Raw genomic sequence first — 26187 nt, forward strand, 5'->3', positions numbered from 1 at the left:
GAGTAAATAACAGGATAGCAGATACTTTGTCACGTTTAGTACCTTCTGGATATGAAGTAGAGGATGAGGTTGAGGAGGAATTTGAATGTGTGTGTGCAATTGACTCTGAATGCATTTCTAAAGAAAAATGGATTGAAGAAGTTGAATTGGATGTTACTATTAAAGAGGTAATGAATTTGATTAAGGAAAGTGGGAAGGTTTCAAGAAGGGTTCTGATGGCACAAAGCCGTTTTGGTGTGTGAGAGATGAATTGAGTGTGGATGAAAACATTTTGTTTAGGGGTACTAAGCTTGATCCTCCTTCAAGTACGAGGAAAGATATTGTGCACTTGGCTCATCTAAGTCACCCTGGTATTACTAAAACCAAGGAAAGAATATGTTCATGATATTGGTGGCCAGGAATGGATAAAATGATTGAGAGAATTATACGTGATTGCGATGCTTGCTATATGAGTGATAAATCCAGAAGTACAAGAGTTCAACCCATGGTCATAAGGAGTCATCCTAAAGGTCCGTGGATTGATGTTGCACTAGACATAGTAGGTCCTTTGCATTTTAAAAATGCTCAAGTCTTCATTTTAGTTGTCATTGACATGTTTTCTCGGTGGCCTGCGACATATATTTTTTATTGCATTGATTCTAAATGCATTATTACGTGTCTCAAGTCTTTATTTGCTAGGGAAGGCATGCTAAAAACATTATTTACAGATAATGGTGTGCAATTAATCTGAAAAGAGATGGAAATATTTTTGAGTGCATGTGGTATTGTACATTAAAAAAGTACTCTTTACCATACCGAGGGAAATGGAATGGTGGAGAGATTTAATAGAGTGATTAAGGAGGTTATAAACTTGTTGAAATCATATAACCTAGATTGGAAAAAAGAGGTCATCAGAAAGGTGGAGGAATATAGAATTACTCCACATTCGACTAATGGGAAAACACATTTTCTTTTATTTAGAGGTAGAGTACCAAATACTTTACTTGAACCTTTTTTGGGTTCATGAATATGCTCAAGCTAAAGGGAAAGAAGAAATGTATGATCATAAAGAAGGTATGGATAAGGTTATAAGAAATGCTGAACAAAGGAAACATTACTTTGACAAAAGGAATGCTGTGAAATCTACAAAGGTTGCTGTTGGTGATTTAGTTGCCATCAGGCGTCCTGGTATTGTCAGAAGTGGAGAACACAAGTATATGCATCCTATGGTTGTTATTAAGGTTTTTTCTAATGCTATTAAGACTCATGACCATCAGGTGTGGAATCTTAATAGGGTGTTCGTAGTTAAGAGAAAGAACAAGGTGGAGTCAGGTCAAGATCATGAAGCAAACAGTAATTCAAATGGAAATGGGCGAATTCTGGATGGGCATGTTTTGGAGTCTCGCCCAGATGAACCAAGGAGATCTTCCAGACTTACTAAATGCCCTAGTTATCTTAAGGACTATGTTTGAAAGATAATCTGTCATATTTTATTATGAGGAAGGGAGATGTGTGATATCCTACCTTTCTCTACTTTCTATGGTTGAGATGAGTTTCCTCTCATCTCTATGGTTGTGTGACATGTATATTCTAGAACTGTTATGTAAGAGAATGTTGAAGTGATGAGATTTGAGTTAGCTGTTAACCTGGTTGGATGAGATTCTTTGTGAAGATTACACTTTATTTGAATATCTACTTTTCAAGCCTGAAGACCTTTCTTTCAAATATCACACCTACCTTATGCTGGAATGATATAAAATAAGCTACAGCTCACAAGATGCACTTCATTAGAGAAACTATATATCCCAAGACTGTTAGAATGGGGTTGAGCAGTACTCATTCACGGTTCACTACAGAACATCGATGCTAAAAAAGTTGTTGTTCTGAATATCGATAAAAAATATCGAATACAAAAATATTGACTCCAAAACCTTAACAGGTAATTACAAAAATATTGAACCAAAAATATCGACGAAAAATATCGATTGAAAAATATAAATTAAATAGAATAATATATGATAAATAAATAAAATATTAATATAGTCATTAACAAAATTAATTACATTTAGGGGTCAATTCCGATTCGGGAAACAAACCCGTAGGAGGAATCGTATTCGTAGCCGTTTCCGTACAAATCGTACAGATCCATCCGAATCGCGTAGGACGTTTTCAGCTCTCGCATCAAGAGAGTCATACGGAGTATTGTCCAGACGATTCGTACTTGCTGGGTCAGAAAATGATGCTTCGATCCGTACGGACATCACGTACTGCATGTTCCGAATGCGATCCGTACGGATTCTTGAGTCGTACGGTCCTTGGTACGATTCGTACGGAGAGCTGCTTTGGGTGCAGATCGTACGTACGGGGACGGTTCGGGATATGATTCGTACAGGAAAAATGCTCTGTACGGCGATTCGGACAGGATTTTACCAAATCGGAATCGGCCCCTTAATGTATATTTTAACTAAATGTAAAAAAACTTAATTTAAAAAAATATAAACATACAAACATTAATTTATACACATACATATATTTACTTTAAAATAATGTATTAACTATTATCTTTAATTTTTAAACTTTTAAATTATATAAAAATAAAATATATACATATATCAATTATTTAAAATAAAAAAATAACCTTCTATAATTAAGCAAAACATTTCACTATTAAAAAAATGAAAACTTGCATTTCGCAATACAATAAATACAACAGTAGGGAAAATGTTGGATAGCGGAATCATTAAATTTACTATTCTAACTCCAGTGAGTACAACAGTAGGGAAAGTGTTGGATAGCGAAGGGGTGAAAATTACTATTCCCACTCCAAAGAGTGCAACAGTAGGGAAAGTATTGGATAGCGGAGGGGTAAAAATTACTATTCCCACTCCAAAGAGTGCAACAGTAGGGAATATATTGGATAGTGGATGGGTAAAAATTACTATTCCCACTCCAGTGAGTGCAACAGTAGGGAAAGTATTGGATAGCAGAGAGGTAAAAATTACTTTTCCCATTCTGTTGAGTGCAAAAGTAGGGAAAGGGCTGGATAGAGGAGGATTACAAATGACCATTTCCACTCCAGTGAGTGCAACAGTAGGGAAAGTTTTGGATAGCGGAGGAGTGAAAATTACTGTTCCTACTCCAGTGAGTGCAGCAGTAGGGAAAATATTGGATAGCGGAGGGGTAAACATAACTATTACCACTCCCGTGAGGGCAAAGTAGGGAAAGTATTGGATAGGGGGGGGGTAAAAATTACTATTGCCACTCCAGTGAGTGCAGCAGTAGGGAAAGTGCTGAATAGCAGAGAGGTAATAATTACTATTCCCACTCCGGTGAGTGCAAAAGTAGGGAAAGTGCTGGATAGCTGAGGATTAAAAATTACCATTTCCACTCCAGTGAGTGCAACAGTAGGGAAAGTTTTGGATAGCAGAGGAGTAAAAATTACTATTCCCACTCCAGTGAGTGCAGCAGTAGGGAAAGTATTGGATAGCGGAGGGCTAAAAAATTACTATTCCCACTCACGTAAGTGCAAAGTAGGGAAAGTATTGGATAGGGGAGGGGAAAAAATTACTATTCCCACTCCAGTGAGTGCAACAGTAGGGAAAGGGCTGGATAGCAGAGGGGTAAAAATTACTATTCCCACTCCAATGAGTGCAACAGTAGTGAAAGTGTAGGATAGCAGAGAAACAAAAATTACTAATAACATTTAAACAATTGAAAAAATTTAAATAATCTTAAAAATAAACAAACAATATTTCAAAAATATCCAATTAAATATATCATACATTAATATTACAAATATTAATTACATATAATAAAAAGATACAGATGTTATCTAAAATAAATTAATAAATACATTTATAAATAATATTTATTTAAAAAAGAAGCATATATTAACAAACAAAAAATGTTTAATACATACATGTATTTATTTTATTCCCTACCGTATAACATCCTCACCAATAAAAAAAGTCAACATTTTTATTTACATTAATTTCCATAATTAACATAATTAATAATGAATAAAAAAATATTATAAATAAATAATAAACATTCATTGAATACACATTCTTTAACACTATTATATGCACAACACACACCTAAAATGAACTATACAATTACCATAATTAATTAATTAACATTTAATTATTAATTCATCCAGTAAAAATAAATCACTTCACACCCTTCCCACCATTTTCACCTACCAACACCACAACACACCCCTAAAAGGAGTTACACAATAACCATCATTAATTACTAATTAATTTATTAAGAATTAACAACTAAATATTAATTCATCAATTAAAAATAAATTACTTCCCACCCTTTCCACCATTTTCACCAACAAACACCACAACACACAACTAAAATTAATTACACAATTAACATAATAATTTGGCAATGAATAATTAACATTAATTAACCACTAATTATTAAATAATTAATAATTAATTAATTTACACATTTGACACTATAACATCTCAATTCAACAAATATTAATAAATAAAAAGTATTCAATAAATGTTATTTTAATTAAATTACTTCTCACCGGATTCCTCTATAAATCCAAAACCCGCTACGAAACAAAAAATGCAAAATTAAAAATTATAATAATAATAATACCTACTAAAAATAATCGATACATTTTATATAATTAAATTACTTCCCACCCTATTCCCCTATAAACCCACAACCTGCTATGGAACTAAAAACGCAAAATTCAAATAAAAAAAATTAATACCTACTAAAATGTTAACACATATAATAAGAATACAAACAATCTTTATACAAAAAAACATATATCACACACATAATAAATATATACTAAAATACATATAAAAAATCGATATTTTTAACATCTCTATTTTTGCAAACGATAATAAGCACTTCGATTTTTTTTAAATTGATATTATTTACCTAAAATCTATATTCTTGACCACGAGAATTTGCCTGTCGATATTCTTGACCCACGATATTTTTGACACAATATTTGTGCAATTCGATATTTTTTACTCGATATTCTGTCTCTGCACCGTCTTTCACACCACGGCCTAGAGGAGGAGGAGGTTCTAGCCTCCTAATAGGCTTGTTAATGATTGTTGTGGTGCAGTCAGGCAGTAACAGAATTGAGCTATGAATGCAAACCTGTGCACATGCATGCAGGTGTTTTAGGACACTTTCTGTCCAAATTTCATGTAGTATCTGAATTTGATGACCGAGGGACAAAATGTACAAAGAGATAGGTCGCAAACAGCGGTTACAAATTTCGCACCAACTATCTGCAACTTGTCTCCGATTTTGGTTCCCTGCTTTGTCGTGTAGTTCCAATAAAAAGTATACAGGATCTGCGTATTTCGACAACATACACTGTAGGATTGGTGTTAGACAAACTCTGATCATCCCCACTGGGTTTGTTGGCCTTTTGTACCAACTAGCTCACAGTGCCACTAGAACCTCCACTTACCAAGGAGAGAATAGTTCCTGGCAACCATCGAACATGACAACTCTGATCCCTCAGGACCGTGGAAACAATATACTACTTTTCACTCAGTCACTCATGCTTACTTAGTTTGTCTTAGAGAGATCCACAGAATAAACAGGCTAGGCGTTTTCAATAAGAATTTATTGAACAGTTGTTATTCTGATGTAAAATAACAGAGCTGCAATAACTGTTAGACAGTATAAGATATAACTTATTATCAGTACTATAAAGGTAAATGGATGGTATAGTTCTACCATCTTACAATAATCATGAATACATCCGAGTATTTAAAACACATGATAAAAAGATGTGTACTCCTACGATGCCTCCCTAACTAGATGTACCTAAGTGTACTTAGCATGTATGTAGGTGTTAAGACAAGAATCCCTCTAGGATAAAGTCAACCCCATTACCTGAAGTGAGAGACTGTGAGAACCCGTCCTGGTCTCGAGTTAAACACCCCGCAAGGGACGTTTTAGACCACTGCGAGCTGGGGTGTCTGTATGCAGGAACCTCAGCGTCTCTGTGTCAGCCGGGAAGTCTCGGTCTCCTCTGTCTATCCTAGCAAGATGTGTTGTATATATTCCCATAGGTCTCCCAAGGGGTCCTACCTTGCTATGCTACTCTGTCGGCCTAAGGATGATGTTGGGCACGAACTTTGTACATAGATTTTATACAGAAGATGGTAGTCCTGCTGTGCTTCGAGGAATCCTCATGCATAATGTATGAGATTTTGAACTCGGGAAAACCTGCGTTCTGACTGCAGTGTCATATCTAGGTAAAAAGGTCTGTCCCTGTAAACCGTGACAAGTGTAATGTAGGGAAGAATATAGGTGAAGGGTAATAAACTTACTGGGGCCTATATTATGGTACCTATATAACACCCACTCCTCTTCCGATTGGATGACTTAGTTAAATTTCTAAACGTAGTTACATTTCTAAACGTACTACTAGGCAGTCTCGCTAAAAAAAACTATGTTTAAAAGTTAGAAAAGGTTTAAGAAAAAATATTCTAAAAGAAAAACCGGAAATTGACACTTAAGTTATAGCTCTAATATGTCCGCAGGTATAGTTCGAACTTCTATAAGCATTTCAAAGCTGTGCATGCTCAAAAAGAATGTCAATTTTGATAAAGAGTTCGAATTTTCCAATGTTTATCAAAAAACACATGGTGGGCCAAATGAATCAAATGTTTATAAGTTCTGGCTGGTAGACGCAACATTCTCTTTGCTTGCTTCCGCAGTCGACGGTCCCTGTAGCACATCACAGATTATGTCAATTGAGCACAGATGATTTTCCTTATTGTCCACAGCTGGTGCTGGGGCAGTCAGTTTGCCATCCAAGGCCTGGGTGTCAGAGGAGGAGCCTGTGTTCATACCAACAGGATCAGATACTACCTGTGGTGGCTATAGGAATGCCGCCATCAACATGAGGATTCTCTGGGGACACTGCAGAACATGGGCCGTTATAGTGTCCAGTAAAGCATCAATGCACTGCTGCGCACATGATTGGAGTGTCAGACAGAGATCCAACATGCATTCTTTGCCACAAGACAGGCATTGGAGGATGGGTAAGATGCAGTCTTTCCAGACCAGTCTAAATGACAAGAACCAAGAAGCACTTAGTTCCCTTAGGCGAGGTGTGCCTAGAAGTTGTACCATGAGATCACAGTAGTTTCTTTTTAGGAGTACTGTTTCCATCTGTTTGGTGACTGGGACGTCCAATGCGTAGCAGAAAAATGACAATCAGGATACCTGCTATTAGAAACAGGATCAGTGGCTGCCCTCCAAATATGCTTCCAAATACAGAGTGTATAAAGTTTGGTATAACTCTCAGGACTGTCTGAAAGGTGTTTAATAGTCTAGAACCTATGGTCTTAAATAGGTGGACGATGCCTGTCGTATCAGACATGTTAAAGATATGATTTACTATTACTGCGAAATGGAAGGGCAATTGGTACGTATGAGTGCCTGTATCTCTTGCTACTTGAAGATCAAAAGTCTCTCGAGCGAAGGTTAAGGGCACGGATTTCTGAATAAGCATAGCTTTCATACTGCTCAAAGCATCAAACCGTTTTAATGAAACATTTAGTGAAGGCCATAACGGCGCCTCCCTCCCTGTATGTGTTGGTGGAAACAATACTTGCATACAGCCAGTAACCCTGGAGCTCATGGTTTCTAGATATGCGATGCCCAGAAGCATCCCACAGTAACGTTGATAGTTCAGCATCAAGTAACTCCTATTTGAAATCAGCCTGAGTACTGGAGTGATCCCTCCTGCTGGGGCACCCTTTAAGTGACAGGATAAATTTGCTACTGAACCGTTACAGGCCTGATGAAGCATTTTATCCTGGCATATAAGTGATCCACTTAAAGTATTCTTACAGTTTGTACAGCTTAGAAACACTTCTTTTTCCCCACTCCGGCATCAAAATCTGGACGGTAATTTCCAAGATTCCTTGATGAATTCCCAACCCATTTCTTCATATCTGCCTGCCTGCATTTGTTCAAGGCAATATTGGAATTGAAAGTTGTGACCAGAAGAGTTATGTGGCCATGGATTAGCCATTCCATGGATGGTGCCTCTGCCACTGTAAATGCTAATCTGTCCAGTTTTTCAATGTGCAGCATTGTATACTCAGCTCCCCTTTGTGCCATTTGAATCTGTTTTTCTGTCAAATTGTATAAAGAAAACACAGACATGCTGTTCATGTAACGCCAAGGCACATAGCCTGCGTGTAAATATTGCAGCGTCCAGCTTAATAACATAATAGAACGCAATTGTGATTGCCCATGTTGTAATATGGACAAATCTTGTTCTAGTACATCAATATCAGAAGATACAAAGTTGCCTAGTGATTATGTCCTGGACGTTAGTGTGGTTAACCCATTGTCTACCACTGCTAGAGCTTTCTCTAGATTTATACGATCTATTTCTTGTAATCTATTGGTGGCCTCTTGTTGTGATACTTTCCAAATCTCATTGTAGACAGCATAATAGAAACGTTTGTGACGCGGCTTCCTAGGTCCTAATAAAAAATCCTGAAGGTCCACATCCTCTGTAAGTAAGGATAAGTGTAGTTTATCTTGTGCGAGTTTGGAGGTCTTTAGCCAATTGAGGTATAACTTCCCAACACTGTAAGATGTCACTACCCCTGGGTGTTGTCTCCGTACACAATGTGTATCTGGCCAATTGATAATAAATCCTTTAGTTTTACCCAAGATTTTTTTTTGACAGTTATTGTTGTCTATTGGCCAAATCAACCATCCTTCCAATCGGGGTCTGATCTATTGTACTGCATGATGTCATCTATTGTAACTTCTTCTTGTAATGTTATGTTACCCTCAGTGAGTGATGGTGTGGGCATCTGAGGTGTATTCAAATCTTTATTCTTGGCTAATCCAAGACAGGTTTTTTGTTGCACCGTTTCATTCAAAAACATTATTTGCTGAGGAATAAGACATGCTCTAAATAGTGCCTCTGTTCCCTGTACCTGCCATTCTCTAGTACCCTAGACCGATTTCAAGTCTATGGTGTCTTTCCATAAGTCTAAACCTTGTTCAGACAACTGGGCAATAAAGGAAGCAGAATAAATCTGTTTGGTGTTTGTCAACATATTTTTCTGTGCTGGTGTTGGTGCAACCTTATAATAAAATGAGGCTGGGTCCGACATGTTATACCCTGAAAAATACGGAAATTTCTGAGCAAGCGTTTTTGAACTGCTTTTAGGTGGCGTTGGGCAATGTTTCCATTGGTGGTATGTGAAAACATTTCTGGGATTAGCAGACGTATGCAGAAAGTGATAACCATAATGTTGATAGCAAACATTTTTTCATAGTCTGATGTGCCCTCTAACATTTCATTATTAGAAAAAGCAGCAGATTTTTTTTTAAATCAGACAACATATTATTTACAGTTTCATAATCTCAATCATCAGAAAATATGCTGGAGGTAATGATATCACTTAATTTTAAATAAATGTGGTGTTTTTAAAAGTACTGTCGGCTAAATATATCATAATCAACCTTGTCCCATAAGGAACTGCTGTAATATTCACTGAGGATAGGTGTGGTTTCAAAATCACATTCACTTTTTGTGCTGCAGAGCTTTCTCGAAGATAAGTTCAATTGATAAGCATACTAAAGAAAGTTGCAAGGCCTATCCAGAAAAGAAAGAAAAGTATTCCGGTAGTTACCCAGAGTTCCAACCAAGGTGATACCAGGTAAGTCTTTTTAAGAAAGTTCAGGAAATCTTAGTATCGCTGTAGATGAGATTTTTGGGCTGGCATCATTTAAGGTTCACGTGGATCCAATGAAAAAGTATCAAAGTCATTGAAATAGCCAGATACAGTACTACGATCAGCCCAGATCTCCTACACTGTGGTCCCACGCAACAGAAAACTTAGATCTGGAGGCTGCTCTTTCTCCTCCTCGCGGCCAAGGCCTGGAACGCCTTTCTGCTCCACCTCAGACAGAAAATAACACTTCCCATCTTCGTAAGAGACCTCAAGACCTGGCTCTTCGACAGAGGACCTTGAAGGACCGGAACCAGCACCCCCAAACCCCAGCGCCTTGAGACCCTCACGGGTGAGTAGTCACGTTCTACAAATGCCTGATTGATTGATTGATACAGTATGATCAGTTTTTGGTAATTCCGCAGGTTTTGTGGCAACTGTAGCTTGCTCTCGTTCGGGCATGTTGACGTAGATATCCGGGTTTGATTGAATTGAAACTTGTCTTTCAGTTGAGTTCTCATTTAGAATTTCAGTTTCTAGAGGTGCGAGTTCCATCGCATTGTTGCATAGTCCTCCATTCCGTGTAGATGTACCTTCAAACATGATGGGCAAGGTTCCTACGACTCTCGTAAGTCCGGCAAAACCGGACTTAGCGTAAAATCAAAGAAACACCAGGCGAAAAGGAGGACAAAACGCCAAGGAAGCTATACAGCCAATGAGACTACTGACCCAGGCATTAACACCGACCACGCTAAAAAAAAAAAAACAATACATTCACGGAAAAGCCCATCCGAGAGAAATACGGAAAAACCAATTGAAGAACATCACAACATGAAGGAAACAGAGGGAAGAAATCTGAAGCCGAAGGGAAGCCCTCGTATCTTACCAGAACCATCATTGAGCGAAGTCTTAAGCTCCATCAAGAATTTCCACGCTGATGTGAAAAAAGACAGTCAGAGAAACCATGTGGCCATAGAAAAACTACAAGGCGCAATTAAGAAGGTTGGCAACACATGTATAGAAATCTCTGAGAGAATGGCACCCAAATGGTGGTCTCATTCTCGCTAGAAAGTGCCCAACTCAAAAACCTTCATGACTGTCTCGAAGGGATTTACCAGTGGATGTGTGACTCAAGGCTGAAATTGAATGGCTCCAAAACCAAGCTTATGCTACTGGGACATCAAACATCACCCCTCCCTAGCGCTATGTGGCCATCTTGCCTGGGTACCCTTCCGCAACCCAAGACGGAGCTTAAAAGTCTGGGTTTCTGGCTGGAACGGGACCTTTCATTGAAAACCCAGGCCAAAAAAACAGCGGGTACCTGCGTAGGCCTACTCCATTCGGCCAGGAAAATCCTCCCTCTGCTCCCAGCACCTTCTCAAAAACTTCTCATACAAGGTCTGATATCATCTAGGCTAGATTATGGCAATGCCCTCTTTCTGTCAGCCCCTGAAGCAACTATGAACATTCTGCAGAGAACTCAAAATGCCGCCGCAAGGCTCCTGACAGGTACCCCCCGTAGAACATCAGCCAAACCTGCCTTGAGGGCTCTTCACTGGCTGCCAATCCGTGAAAGGGTCAAATTTAAGGCCTTATGTATAACACACAAAGCTCTACAAGGCCAGGGTCCCCCGTTGCTCAAAATCATGCTCTTCCCATACAAACCCAATAGGTCTTTGCGTTCCTCCCATGGCAACCTGGCCACAGTACACAGAATTAAGAAAGCCCGAACTGGAGGACGCCGTTTCTCAGTTGCAGCTGCAATATCTTGGAACACCCTACCAACCCAGCTATGCGCTGAACCTAATCACAATAAATTCCGCAAGTTACTCAAAACTCACCTTTTCCCACAATAATTTGCGCACATCCCTCCCTTTTTTTTTTCTGTTTCCCTCCTCAGTTGTTAGTACAATCCTAGCGCTGGGACGCCCCCGGGCAGCCATGCGCTTTAGAAATCCCGTTTTCATTTCATTTCATTTCATTCATTTCATTTCATGGCTTCGGTAGAAACACGTACCGAATATTTGGAAACAGACGTTACTGCACTTCTCAAGAAATAAAAAGAACATGACGGAATCATAAGGGATCTCATGTTAAAAGTGGAGGACCAGGAAAATAGGTCCAGAATGAACAATCTGAGATTTCTCGGAATTCCGGAAGGTTTTGAGGGAAGTGATGCAAGAGGATCAATGATCGGCCTCCTAAAAACTGCATTCCCAGAGCTCGAGGCTTGGGATATGGACAAGGAGGTACAAAGGGCCCATCGATTTCCCTTGACGCTACCCAAATATTCTCGGAAGACACCGCAATATCCGAGGGCTATGTTAATCAATTTTGGAAACTTTCTTCTCAGAGAAGCCATATATGATCTCGCAAGACCAACTAGTCAGCGGGAACACAAAGGATTTAAATTTTTTGTAAGACCGGATTTTGCACATCCGACTGTCGAACGAAGATGGAGGATGCATCAACTGTTTAAACCCTTTGAAAAACTTGGAGCTACTGTCTATCTCCAGAACCCCGCGGAATAACGAGAAGCTTCACTAGCGAGGTTCAAGCCCAAGATTATCTGAGAGAATTAACAGAAGCTGGGGCAAGGAAGTCTGGAAAAACCAGCACAAGTACAAATATAGACTGACAACGCTTAATGTGTATTGTGACTTTTACATAAGTACATTTGGAGGAGAAATTGTGCACGGGGGTAAATAAATATAAGAATGGTAGAATTTGTTAACTACATAACCACTTAAAGTTTAACTATCACATCTTAGATACACAGGGTTAGGACGGGGAGGGTGCTAACGCGGGCGGATCACATGGACACCCACACCCGGGTATCATCGCACCTGGGGTGCCTCATCGGATGGAAAGGGGGGTGGGGGGTCTCTGGGTGGGAAGGGTGGGGTTGAGCGAGCTGGGACAGCTAGGTAGGGGGGGGCAGAACAGGATGGGGGAAAGGAAGGGAGGAAGGGGAGAGAAAAACAGGGGGAAAAAACAACAACAAAAAACAAAAAAATACCCATTTGGGACATGTAGAACATACTAACCTTAGCAAAATAGAAAGAACTAAAAAAAATAGAGGGTTTCTTTTTCAGAGTCTATGATAAAAACTCTAATGGCTAGGATCAGCATATTGTCAATGAACATATGCGGCCTCAATGATATAAAAAAACGACAAAAAAACGCAGAGAGCCTAAGAATTTCTGGGCCGAATATCGTGTGTCTCCAAGAAACACATATTGAAGGGTCGCAACAATATCTATTGAAATCTTTAGGATATCGACTTACAGCAGCTACATCACAGGGGACACGTACCAGGGGGGTCTCAATTTTAGCAAAGGGTGAGGGGCTACAATTTTCCCGATCCAAAGCTGATATTTTAGGTAGATTTGCAATTACAGAATGCCATATCAATAACGGTGCAGGTAAATTTACGTTATGTAGAATATATGGGGATATTATTGACGACCCGGAGGTACTGATTAGGGTGTCCAATGAGTTATTTCACTGGCCCCTTCCTTTGATTCTCTGTGGAGATTTTAATATTCATTTACCCTGTAATTGGTCCACAGATCCTGGGTTTATCTATCAAGGCAGGAAACCAAAGGTTTTTCGTGCTCTTAAAGACCTATGTTTACAACACGGCCTTCTAGATGGCTGGGCCATGGTTCACCCGGACGACCCAGGCTATACTTATTATTCATCTCCACATTCAAAACATGTAAGATTAGACTATCTGCTTCTTTCGAATAGCTTGCACTCTATATGTCAAATTAATAAACTACCTAGAATTCTGTCAGATCACAACCCACTTAAGCTCAACCTAATGAAAGGTCCTGAAAAATCTAACACAAATATATGGACTTTCGAAAGAGCTCTGCTATATAATAAAGCATATAATTTACATATGAGAACATGGATCCCCGCATTCTTATCAGATAATATCGGGTCCACCTCCATTGACATTGTCTGGGACACTTTGAAGGCCGGGGTTAGGGGCAAAACGATGAAATTTTCCTTTCACCACAATAAAACCGAAAAAATAAAAATGGCCTCACTAGAAGAATATCTGTGTAAAGCAGAAGAAGGACTTATTAAAACGATACAGGAAGGTAATTCAATTGCTAATGCAGAGCGCAAAGTGGCTATTGCTAAGAATAAGATCTCGTCAATATTAATTGATAGAGCAGCTATTAAACCTAATATCAACAAGGCTAAAATATACGAGCTAGGGGAAAAAATGGCCCACCAATTAGCTGTCAGAACCCGCGAAGAAACATCTTTTGCTCTAATTAGAGAAATTAGGGACCCGGATTTGGGCCTAAGATCAGATCCATCTGAAATAAGAAAATCCTTTCAAAGGTTCTATAAGAACCTCTATCATGAGGATAATACCGAAGGTGGTGATCCCAATATGTACTTGGAATCATTTACCCCGTCACACCTGGATATTACTGATCAGGAGATTTTAGATGGTACAATCACTTATGACGAAATACTTTTAGCAATCAAGGGCCTGGCTAATGGAAAGGCAGCAGGCATGGACGGGATTCCAACTGATTTTTACCTTTCATTCGCCCCTCAACTTGAGAACATCATAACTCCCCTTTTTCAAACTATCTTATCTGGGGGGAACCCGCCAAGGTCGTGGTCCATTGCTAAGATAATAGTATTTCCCAAAAAAAACAAAGATGAGAAAGAATTGGGCTCTTATCGACCAATCACACTGATTAACGGGGACTCTAAAATATACTCAAAAATACTGGCTGATAGATTAGCACCCGTAATTCACAATATTGTTTCAGAAAGACAACATGGCTTTGTTCCAGGAAGGTCCACGATTGATCATATACAAAGGGTTATTTCCCTTTTTGATTATACGGGGGTGACAGGAGACCTATGGCCCTTATACTGCTCGACGCGGAGAAAGCGTTTGATAGGGTCTCCTGGAAATTCCTGTGGGCGGCCCTATCAAGCAGTCCAACAGCTATATGTAAACCCCAGTGCCCACGTTTTAATCAATGGGGCTTTATCTGAAAGTTTCGCCATTACGCGGGGTACAAGACAGGGCTGCCCTTGTTCGCCCCTCCTTTTTGCTATCTATATTGATGTTTTTATTCATAATTTGGAAAATAACAATTTAATTCCCTCAATTCAAGTCCGCAATGTAGAAACCAAATGTCTGGCATATGCTGACGATATAGCTATTATCACAGGTGACCCGAATAATGCCATTAAATGGATAGAACGAGAAGCCCATGCTTTTGGCAAAGTTTCGGGTTATAAACTAAACCGTAGTAAAACCCAGATCATTATAAATAATAAAATTACGATGCAAGATCCTCGAATAATCAACAAAGCAATCTATCTAGGCGTGAGTATTGATGCTAATATTGCAAACATAGTTGACGATAACCTTAACCCTCTCATAAGTCGCACCAAGAAAGAATTACTGCGGCTACATAATCTACAGCTCACTATTGGGGGGAGAGTTAATGTCGTCAAAATGCTATTTTTCCCGAAGTTTCTCTATTTTTTTCGTACAATTAACCTAGAATTCTCCCAACCAGTTTTTAAGATTATAGATAATTTGTTTTCACGTTTTATATGGGGATATCACAAGCCACGAAGAGCACTAAGGTGGGTTACTTTACCTAGAGACCGGGGGGATGGGCACTACCAAACTTTAAACTATATTATTGGGCAACAGTGTTGAGATACAGCGCATATCTTTTAAAAGAAAACACAGACGCCCATAATATTCCCACCCCGCAAGAACTTATTCTGGGAGATGGCTGTGCAGGTTGCTTATGGCGGCATTTAAACGATGATTACTTTAAAAAGGTGAAATTCAAGACTACTTCTAGCACTATTAAAGTATGGCGGAATGTTAAAAAATTAGTTGGTTTAGGTCGGTTCTCTTTCTATACTCCTATAATACAGAATTTGGATCTCCGGGAAATATTTCAAGATTTAGTATCGAATAGATGGGCCGAATAGATGGGCCGAATTGGGGATAAAACAACTGGGGTGCTTTTTTTCTGTGAATGGTATAAAGTCGTTTGAGGAACTAAAAACCGAATTCAAATTATCTAATAGAGATTTCTTCAAATACCTTCAAGTGCGGGACTATCGCGTCAGCCTGGATAGATCCATTAGCACCATCGTTTGTAGAATGGAGAACCAGGCTGCTCGCAACCTGCAACCTAGAAGTAGCGATTTATAGAAACAAAGGGAGGACAAAGCGGAATAACGGCTTGATGATTTGGGCACCTCTGTTAGATTGGATGCATGAGGAATGAAATGGTTGAATCGATTAGGTCTTATATTAAATTGTCTCTCTTTCTATCTTTTTCTGCTTTGTTCTTAGTTCTCTAGCTCCTTGTTCACTGAACAAATGTATATACTTTTCTCCATATCTGTTATAATCAACAAAAAGCAAGATTTTGTTACCTGTTCGGCGGGGGTGGGGGGATAACGATGTTCATAAAACTTAAATGCAAATAAAAACTGTTTAAAAAAACAAACAAACATGATGAGTCTTTCTGTTTTAACTTCTTGTATAGTTGTGAGAGGAGGGTGTCTGTTACTTCGGAGTCCACGCGGCCTACTGCTCAGTATCGGCCACATAGTGTGGTTTGATCTGATCAATTGATACAAATCTTTTTACCAGTAAGAGATGGCAGCGTTCTGTTCTTGCTCCTTCAACTGCCAGGTACAGGCTTTCTGTATGATGGCCCAAATTCTTTTTTGTCCGCTATTTTCTCTCTGACCAGATCCCCAACTTTAGTGATACAGACAGGTCCTGCAGTGACAATTTTTGCTTCCCCAGTGGCCATCCTTTTCACCTGGACATTGTTCTGCGGTGCCCTGGATTCATTTAAGTCCTGTAAAACAGCCAAACGTATACGGATGTCAAAAGGTTTATAATCCGCCACTGTGCCTTCAATATCAAGATCAGGTACCCACATTCTCATCCCAAATTGGACCTCATAAAGGAGTGACACCCCCAAGAGAGCTTCTTGGCTGATTATATAATGCCCTTTGTACTCCATACAGATGTTTTACCCAATTCTCGCCCTAGCCTAATACTCTAGCTGTTGTAGACTGCTCTAAGTCCCTGTTTTTCCACTCCACAACCGAATTTTTCTCGGGATTGTACGGAGAGGAGTATCGCAATGCTACACCCAAACTTCCCACGGCATTCTTGTAAGTCCTAGAGCTGAAGATGGGGCAACGGTCAGAATGTAATGCGCCAATTGCGTATGTCCCTATAAATACTCACAAAACTTTTATAACATTTCGAGCGTCAGCCAATCGCTGGGGCCACACCCATAGGAATCTCGAGCAGGAATCCTCTGCAACCATGATATACTTGTGAGCCCCATCAGATTGTAAGGGGCCGCCGTGGTCCAAATAGACACACGCCTGTGGTTTGTCTGATATTAGTGATGGTGTCTGCGCTGGACGTATTACAGTGGAGCCTTTCATCTGCTGGCAGATGTCACATTTCAAGGCATAGTCCTTAGTCTGCTTTCTTAGTCCTAGCCACCAATAGCGCTGTTTCAATAGAGAAACAGTTGCTGTAACTCCTGCTTGTGTCCTGCTAGAATTAATCCTAAACTACGATCCATATTTGGTATTACTCTATCCCCCACTCCAGGAATTTGAGCAAATTGAACATTGTTTGCTTCTAACTTGTAGGAGTATTCCCTTCAACGTGAACGCCATCACATTGATGACTCAGTGTATGTATCACGTGAGCCCTTGGTAGTTCGTTTTTCAACTCCACTACCTGTTCCCAAAGCATTTTGTGCTTTATTGTGCCACCGTTTGCATCCTTAAACCCGTTTTGTCCCCAGTGATGTAAATATTCATTATATGACTGTACACAGTAAAAGGAATCACACACAATTAGTCTGGGGAATTCTCGATCCATATTTACTAGTGCCCGTATTAGGGCTTTTAGTTCTGCCAGCTGCGCTATGCAACTCCCTAGAGACTGTGTTTTTGTGCAATTTGGATGAAACTTCCCACCCTTCATGCATCCTTTCACGATAGCACATGTGGTGCTATGTTACTGTTTGCTCCCCATGGCCGGTTGCGCAGAACCGTCAGTGTAAATGATATATTCAGACTGATCTAAAGGGATTATTTCATTTGGTAGAGGATACTCTTGTTCATATTGCAGAAATGCTTGTGTTTTTAGATATGGATCATACCTGTATTCTACATCTGTTGCAGTGAGAGAATTAGCCCATTGTATCCATCTTGGATGTAAGGCTTTAGCGTTAGGAACGCTTGCCTTTGTCGCAGTCTCTAAGGCTGGAACGGGGGTAACGGCTATTATACACTTCCCTTGAGCCAGGGCTCTTTCTCTGACTACAGCGGTCTGTACTGCTGTTGGAATTTTTTCAGTTAATGCAAAACGCATCTCAGCATTTGTGTAAAAATGTGATTTGTATGCTATTGGTACTGTCTCACCTTCATTATATGTTAGATAGGTGTACCCAGATTGACCAGTAACTATACGGATCACCAGTTGGGTACATTTACGCGTGTCTGTTAGTGTTTTCAAGCTATCAAGTCAGCTTGTAAGGAACGAAGAGTATCTGTGTGTTCCTGTGTCCATTGTCTAACTGAAAAGTCAGGGTTTATCAAATTGTACAAAGGTTTTACTTTTCCTACATAATCCAAAATGTATGTTCTGCCAAAGTTCAGGAATCCCAGGATTGATTGTAACATTTTTAATGATTTTGGAGGTTGGAGCAGTGCAAATCTTTCTAAAAAGTTGGCTGCTAGAATTTTTCCTTCACTTGAAAGCTCATATCCTAGAAAAAGGACATTAAGGTGGGCAGTCTTTGATTTTTTTTAAGCTGAATTTGTAACCCTCAGCAGCAAATCCCAAAAGTATGGTGTTTACTCCAGGTCATCATCCATCAGATAAATATCATCAATGTAGGACAATGCCTCCTCATCCAGATTTTGAAGGAGTTCACTTACCCTAACCGAAGAAAACACCAGGCTGTCCCTATACCCCTGGGGGAGTCAATAAAATTGACTCTGTGACCCTAGTGCTGAAAATGCTGTCAAATATCTGCTCTCAGGCACTATATTTTGGCAAAAAAATCTATTTGAGATATCTAGTGTTGTTTTGTATTTTTTCCACACTATCCCCCAGATGCATCAAGCATCCATTTTGCGATTCCTTATTAGTGAAAAATAAGGATTCGCTAATAAGCAATAGCAAAATGCTATGCATGAAGAAATCGCTAACAAATTGCGATTTCTTAATATTCCTTAATTGCGACTCGCTAATTGCGAGTCGCAATTAAGGAATACCTCCCCATTCATTCCTATGGGCCTAGAGGCCCATAGGAATGAATGGGGAGGTATTCTCAATTTGCGATTAGTAATTAGCGAATCGCAAATTGAGAATGCAATTTCAAGGGTGCAGGGGTGTCGAAAGGACACCCTGTTGCACCCCTGAAATTAATCTGTGCATATACGTTGCGCACACACATGCCCTAAGGGCATGTGTGTGCGCAACATGAAACTTTGAAAAATGCACAAAAGTGCATTTTTCAAAGTTTTTGCAAATTACCATGAAGTTCAACTTCATGGTAATTTGCTCCCCCTATTAGCGAAATTGCTAATTTTTTTACTGTATTGCATTGCATTGAAGGAATCTCAATTTGGGATTCCTTAAATGCAATCGCAATTTAAGGAATCTCAATTTAGAGATTCCTTAAATTGCGATTTTTGTATTTGGGATGATACATCCCAAATGCAAAAATACCGGTTGCAAAGGAGCAGATTCTGAGAATCTGCCCCTTTGCGACCAGATTTTCCTTTCATGCATCTGGGCCAATGTTATTTATTTATGTTTGCATTCTGTATTGCAAATGTTGTAGTGCAAGTGTTTAAATGTCTGTAATCCAACACTAGACGGTATGTGTTGTTCGGATTTGATACGGGAAACAAAGGGTTATTCATTTGAGAGGCGCATGTTTCAATCCCGATTTGGTATTCAAGTTGATCTAAGATCTCCCTGACCCATTTTTTAGCTTCTTGCTCTATTGTATTCTGCCTTTGCGCAGTTGGAGTATTTTACAATGGAATTATGTGGTGGGTTGAATCCTCATCCCATCCAACATGGTTTTTGTATAATGCCGGGGCTTGGGCTACCGCCCACTACCGCACATAAGTATATTTTAAATATTTGGGAATATGGTTGGAGAATGCTGGAAAAATTACTGTTTCTCCTCTAGGGCAATCCATGTCGAATGCTGGAGGCTAATACCGTTCAGCTAACAAAAAGTCATAGCCAACCGTTAGGTTCTCCCAAAAGAGACCTCTAATTATCCTGCATTTGTCCCCCTTCATTTGGAGTGTGATTTCATACAATTTATGTGGGACACTTACCCTAGTATCAGGTGTTTCCACCGTGATATAATCATTCAAGACCGCTGTCACCAGAAATTCCATCAGGGGTCTGGTGAGCTATTGTTACTTCAACGGCAATCTCTAGCATCGTCAGAGCCAATTCCCCGTTCAGTAGTCGAGTCCTCAGAATTCTGGGCAGGCCTAATTTTAGACCTGCAACCTTCTTCTTTTTGAACTGTGGTTTTTGTTTTTGTTTATCTTCTTTTTTAGAAGTATATTCTTGAACATGTTGCTTGTCTCTCGACGTTGTACGCTCTTCTTGTCTGTCTGACCGTCCTTCTCTCTCTAAGTTTTTTGTTGAACCCTGAAAGGAGCAAGAGGAAAGTGTATCAGTATCCTCATACCTGTCAGGTGTCTTAATATTATCCCTGTTCCTAAGGTTGTGCCTCCTTTTGGAGGTCTCCTATGGAAAAGATGTACCTCAGGTTTGAGAAGTTTTCTTGAATTTTTAGTTTTTTGTTATTGTCCCACTTCTTTGCAGAAGCAGGTGTCTGAATGAAGGTCTTCTTCTTGGTATTACCCATCAGTTGTGGTTTTAATGCTTTTCCACCCAAACTGTCCCTGCCTAATTCTGCATACGCAGTTTCTATTATTTTTGGTAGTTCGTGCTCCTGTTGTAAAGGACTGAAATCCCTTAGGCGTTGGCGGATTGCCACTGATGCCTTCTCCCCTTTAATATTTGCTAATATTATGGCTGATACCTGGGCATAGTTACCTAGTAACTTCATCTCTAGGTTCAGAGCAGGTTCTGATCCATACTCATTTCGTAAGTGTCTTAACACATCTGGTATTACTGCTAAGGACGGTATACCATGAGTTCTGGTATATATGGCAGTGAAAATTGTACCCCAAGAGGTACAATCCTCTATCTGTGGTGTTATCCCCATGGCCAAGCAGATTGTCAGCATTCTGTGTTTTTCATAAGCACTGGTATTTGGGAATACTGCTTCTAGCTGCGTTATTTTCTGAGCTATCCAGAAAGGCATTTGTTCACGTTTTGCGGGCATTTTACCCATTACTGCGTGGAACGTTTGTGGTGTAATCTTAGTTGTTTGTTTTGAATGTTAGTGGTATTTGTTGTTACCATCGCTGGGTGGACTGTAAGTGTCCTCATGACGAATTGCGTCATGTTTCTGTAAAGTTTTATTAATTCTTTGTGAAGTATGAGTAAATCTGGTCCTGGCATTGTTTCGATGTCAGCATATGGTGTGTAGGCTGCTAATATTGGCCATGTTGCCCATTCTCTTCCAAGCAGGTCGAGTCTCACTCTTCTTCATGTATTGGGTAGGGCGCCTTTAGACCAGTATAAATGTTCCTAGAACGTGAGCGGAACCTCAATGTCCTCATACAGACAATATTCGGTTGGTTGTTCATCGTCTGTGTAAAAATGAAAAGTTTTTGTTCTTGCATTTGCTGCTGGGTATGTAACCCATGAATAAAATACCTCTGTTCTGTATGATTTGTGTGCCTCAATCACAAAAGCTACTATGCCACCCCTAGGTGTTAAACCATGCGTAAGCAGCTTCAGGGTAACTGCATTTCTAACATTTTCTGCAATCTGAATTGCATCTGCATTTTCCTCATCTGCTGATTTCGTTTTTGCACAACTCTATCCACTTCATCAGTCATTGCTTTTTTTTCTTTAAAGAAAAAAACAAGAAAGAGATTTTCAAGGAAACTCAGATAAGGTGTTTTGCACAATTATAGGTACACTATGTCCTTCAAGCTTGATCAACCAACAGCTAATAAATAGGATATTTTGCATACTCAGCTGTGGTGGAGTTTTGCCCACCCACTCCAGACGTCTCTGGTGTTTTGTGAATAGGGATTTCTGAGAATAGCACGACTGAACTATTCAGATTCTACTGTTAAAGAAGTACCCAACCAATGGTGGCGGCTCCATGTAGTGTAGTTCCTACAAAAAGTATACAGGATCTGCGCGTTTAGACAACATCCACTGTAGGATTGGTGTCAGACAAACTCTGATCACCCCCACGGGGTATGTTGGCCTTTTGTACCAACTAGCTCACAGTGCCACTAGAATATCCTCTAACCAAGGAGAGAATAGTTCCTTGCAACCATCGAAAATGACAACCCTGATCCCCCAGGACCGTGGAAACAATATACTACTTTTCACTCAGTCACTCATGCTTACTTAGTCTGTCTCAGAGAGATCCACAGAAAAATCAAGCCAGGCATTTTCAATACGAATTTATTGAACAGTTGTTATTATGGTGTAAAATAGATTAGCTGCAATAACTGTTAGACAGTATAAGATATAAATGATTAGCAGTACTATAAAGGTAAATGAATGGTATAGTTCTACCATCTTACAATAATCTAAGTATATAAAACACTTGATAAAAAGATGTGTACTCCTCTGATGCGTCCCTAACTAGATGTACCTAAGAATACCTAGCATGTATGTAGGTGTTAAGCCAAGAATCCCTCTAGGATTTAGTCAACCCCATTACCTGAAGTGAGAGACTGTGGGACCCCATTCTGGTCTTGAGTTGAACACCCTGCCAGGGATGTTGTAGACCACTGCCAGTTGGGGTGTCTGCATGCAGGAACCTCAGCGTCTCTGGTCAGTGTGTTGGGTGGGAAGTCTTGGTCTCCTCTGCCTATCCTAGCAAGATGTGATGTATATATACCCGTAGATCTCCCCAGGAGTCCTACATTGCTGTGTTACTGTGTCGGCCTAAGGATGACGTTTGGCATGAACTTTGTACAAAGATTTTATGTAGCAGATGGTAGTCTTACGGTGCTTCCAAGAATCCTCATGCATAATGTATGAGATTTCAAACTAGGAAAAACCCACGTTCTGTATGCAGTGTCATATCTAGGTAAAAGGTCAGTCCCTGTAAACCGTGACAAGATTAATGTAGGGAAGAATTTAGGTGAAGGGTAATGAAGTTACTGGGGCCTATATTATGGTACCTATATAGAATATACCAGCTTGTTCACTGTGGTGGTGTCCTCGTTGTAGTTCTAAGCTGTGTTCTGCTGTAGCACGTGGATCAGTCAGAGTTGTCCAGAATGGAAAACATCCTTTACGACGCAACTTTTACCGCGCAGTGCCTTTACAACGCAGGTTTTTCAACGCAAGTCATTACAACGAATTGCGCTGGGGGGCGCTCTAGGATAGGTAATAGTTTAATTTACTATCCAACACCTTCCCTACTATACACGGGGACTGGAGTTGGAATAGTAAATTAAACTATTCACTATCCAGCACCCCCCAACGCAAGTCGTTGTAACGACTTGCGTTGTAAATCCTGCGTTGTAAAGGCATGTGTAGTAAAAGCATGCGTTGTAACAACGTACATCCGTCCAGAATGTTTCAACGGTACAAGTTAGACTCTTTAAAAAGAACAATAAGTTCATGAGTACATATTCTATCACCTTATCAGTAGAGGATGTTTGGGGAGAAAGGATACACGGAAATGTAAAATGTCACAGTAGACTAAAGAAACTATGGATGATCTCATTCAACAATTTGGCATCTACATTATTTTCAGTAGGCTTTTATAGAGTTGTCGCATGATATTATGCTAGACCTTAATAAGAGTACTGATATTTAATGGGCTATGGGTTATCTACTTTTGTGTTTGTCATTTATTATCAATTTACTAGAGAGCACAACAGTTAGTTTTTTTTATAAGCTACATCTTTTGGGATTTCAGAGTTGTAGTTTGCCACCGGGTCATGAGAAGTGTTGTGATCAGGCTGCCCTTTTTGTTGAAATGTTGCTTTGGTTTTGAGGGTTTTGCAGCCTCCATGATTGCAAAGTTGTTGGGGTGCTCTTTGGCAAGTGGAATGGTGAATGTTCTGAGCTCTCTGTGAGGTTTGCAACATGAGCAGGCTGCTGTTGCAATACCAGAGACCCAATATTTCTTTCGGTTTCAGCCCTGGTGTCTTGTTTCAGGTGTGTTGTGTTCCGTATGTTGTAGCTGGTTCGGCTTGATAGCAGATTGGATGGGTCTGGCCTCGGTGGCGGCCTGGGGATGAAGCTCCTAACTGTTCTTCCTCCCCCTTCTCCCATCACCTCTGACCTAGCTCTGGCCAAAACATGCAGCCCAGCCCTTGCAGGTTCCAAGGATGGCACAAGGTGATTTAAGGGATGGGATCTGTCTTTGGGGTTTATGGGGCAGACATGTACATTGCGAATGGGTGAATGAGGTACAGGGCACTGTTGTCTCAGGTCTGTTGTGAAGTTACAGAGTAGGGTAGCTGTGTCATTGTCATTGAATGTCATCATTGGAAGACTGTGAAGGGAGGGTATCGGGCAGGTGCATTGCAGAGAGTGAACAGACAAGGCAGCAGTGTGTGCACTGTGCAGGTAAAACAGTTAGAACCTTGCTTGTTCCACTGTGGACTTTGCACACTACGGTAGCTGGGCAGTTTTATTTCTGTAAACTATGGAGTGTTTTTCATGTGTTTGCATGTTTCGTGTCTATACTGCTTTCTAGTCATCAGGTTTGCTTTGGGGTGCATGATATATTACCTGTCTGTTTTTCAGAGTTTTCTCGAGTGAGAACCCCCCTGGACTACGCTTTTGACAGTCATGCTCACTAGCCATGTGATGTGGTTTTTTGAAGACCAGATTTCTCCTGGAAGAATGACCTCAACCCTATTTTCCAGAAGAAAGCAGGGAGGCCATAGTTGTACTGGAATTTATCCATCCTAGGTGTGGTGACGAAGTCAAGGCCCTTCTTGACTACCTTGGTCTCTGTGTCATTCAGTGTTCTCTTCAACAGGTTAACAACTAGTTTGTCTTCCATGTCTGACTCCATGTCGGTACCTGGGACAGGGTAGGTTCCTGCCACTGTACACATTTGAGCCGTCCTCTTCTTCAACCACTTTCTTTGCCCCAGCCTCTGTCTAAAAAAGCAGAGTTGTAGGGTTGAGGGAAGGGTTGTTGGCCTTGTGGAAACAAGGGGTATTGCCAAAAGGGGGCTGCCTGAAAGGGTGGCATTCCGTAATTCATGAAGGGTACTATCGGGCCTCTCCTTCCCCCACTGTTGCTACCCCAGCTATCCATGCTAGAGTTGTTGTTGGAGGAAGAAGTTCTTCTGCGAGATGTTTGGCTTTCGTCTGATGATGTCTCAGGTATGAATACACTTTCTCTCTGTTAAACCTCTTAATATCTTTTTGTGGTTTATTAATCTTCTTTTTCAAGAGGTAGTCATTATTCTCTTTGATCCCATTATTGATCTCAGCCAGTTTGGTATTATGTACTGACAATAGGATCCCAGTTTTAAGTGGCCCTTCTGCAATCTGAATTCTGATCAAAAGTGCATCAGCTAGACGTTTAGCTGTGTTAATGATCAGAATTAGTCAATCGCTTGTGCACTTCCAGGCAACCTGGTACCATTCTTTTTTTTAATTTACGTCTTCCATGAAAATGCGGGGGACATTGGACACTATTAGTCCTGTGGGCGAAATGTTAGCCCTCAGGTATTCTGTCATAATGGCGCCATGGAGGGTAATTTCCACCCATTGGAATTTCATGGCGGTGAGGGAATTCCAGTCTTCATATTGGCTGCATGATGGTGTGATACCATCAGCCCCTAGAAGAGAGGGGGGTTTCGATATATCTGTCACCATGTCATCTCTAAAACTAAGTCCTAAGTTACCATCCATTGTGGTGTAAGTAGATATGTCACATGTTTACTGAAGTAGGGAGAAGGGGGAGAAAAAGGGGGGTTAATGCTGAGAGTAAACTGTGTCTACATCACGTACCCTATAGGGTGCCAAAAGGCTACTTGTCAAGGTCGGACATGCGACTAAGCCGCCATACTTAATAATCCATCACAAATATTGGGGACCAAGAGAGCATATAGTTCCAGCATACATGCTCAACTGTTAATTTTCGAAAGAAAAAATGTACTGTTCCTAAAGGTAACAAAGGACAAAGGGGTGTGTTATGTTTTATAATGTGGAACCTGGTAACCTGGTGGCTGAATGTTCCACTTCTGGAATCTGTTTTGTGGATTCTGAGAAGCTGGAGAGTCAGTTGCTGTGGCTGTGGACCTGGTTTCACCAG

The 26187-nt window shown here is 40.2% G+C and overlaps 1 long non-coding RNA gene across 1 annotated transcript in view; it reads right to left on the reverse strand.

Annotated features, from left to right (window-relative positions):
- LOC144826670 (uncharacterized) overlaps nucleotides 1-26187 on the reverse strand; it is a 418667-nt gene that overhangs the window by 128093 nt on the left and 264387 nt on the right. The gene's annotated exons all lie outside the window — the stretch shown is intronic.

Source organism: Lissotriton helveticus, chromosome 3_2 (assembly GCF_964261635.1).
Source record: "Lissotriton helveticus chromosome 3_2, aLisHel1.1, whole genome shotgun sequence".
Taxonomy (NCBI): Eukaryota; Metazoa; Chordata; class Amphibia; order Caudata; family Salamandridae; genus Lissotriton; species Lissotriton helveticus.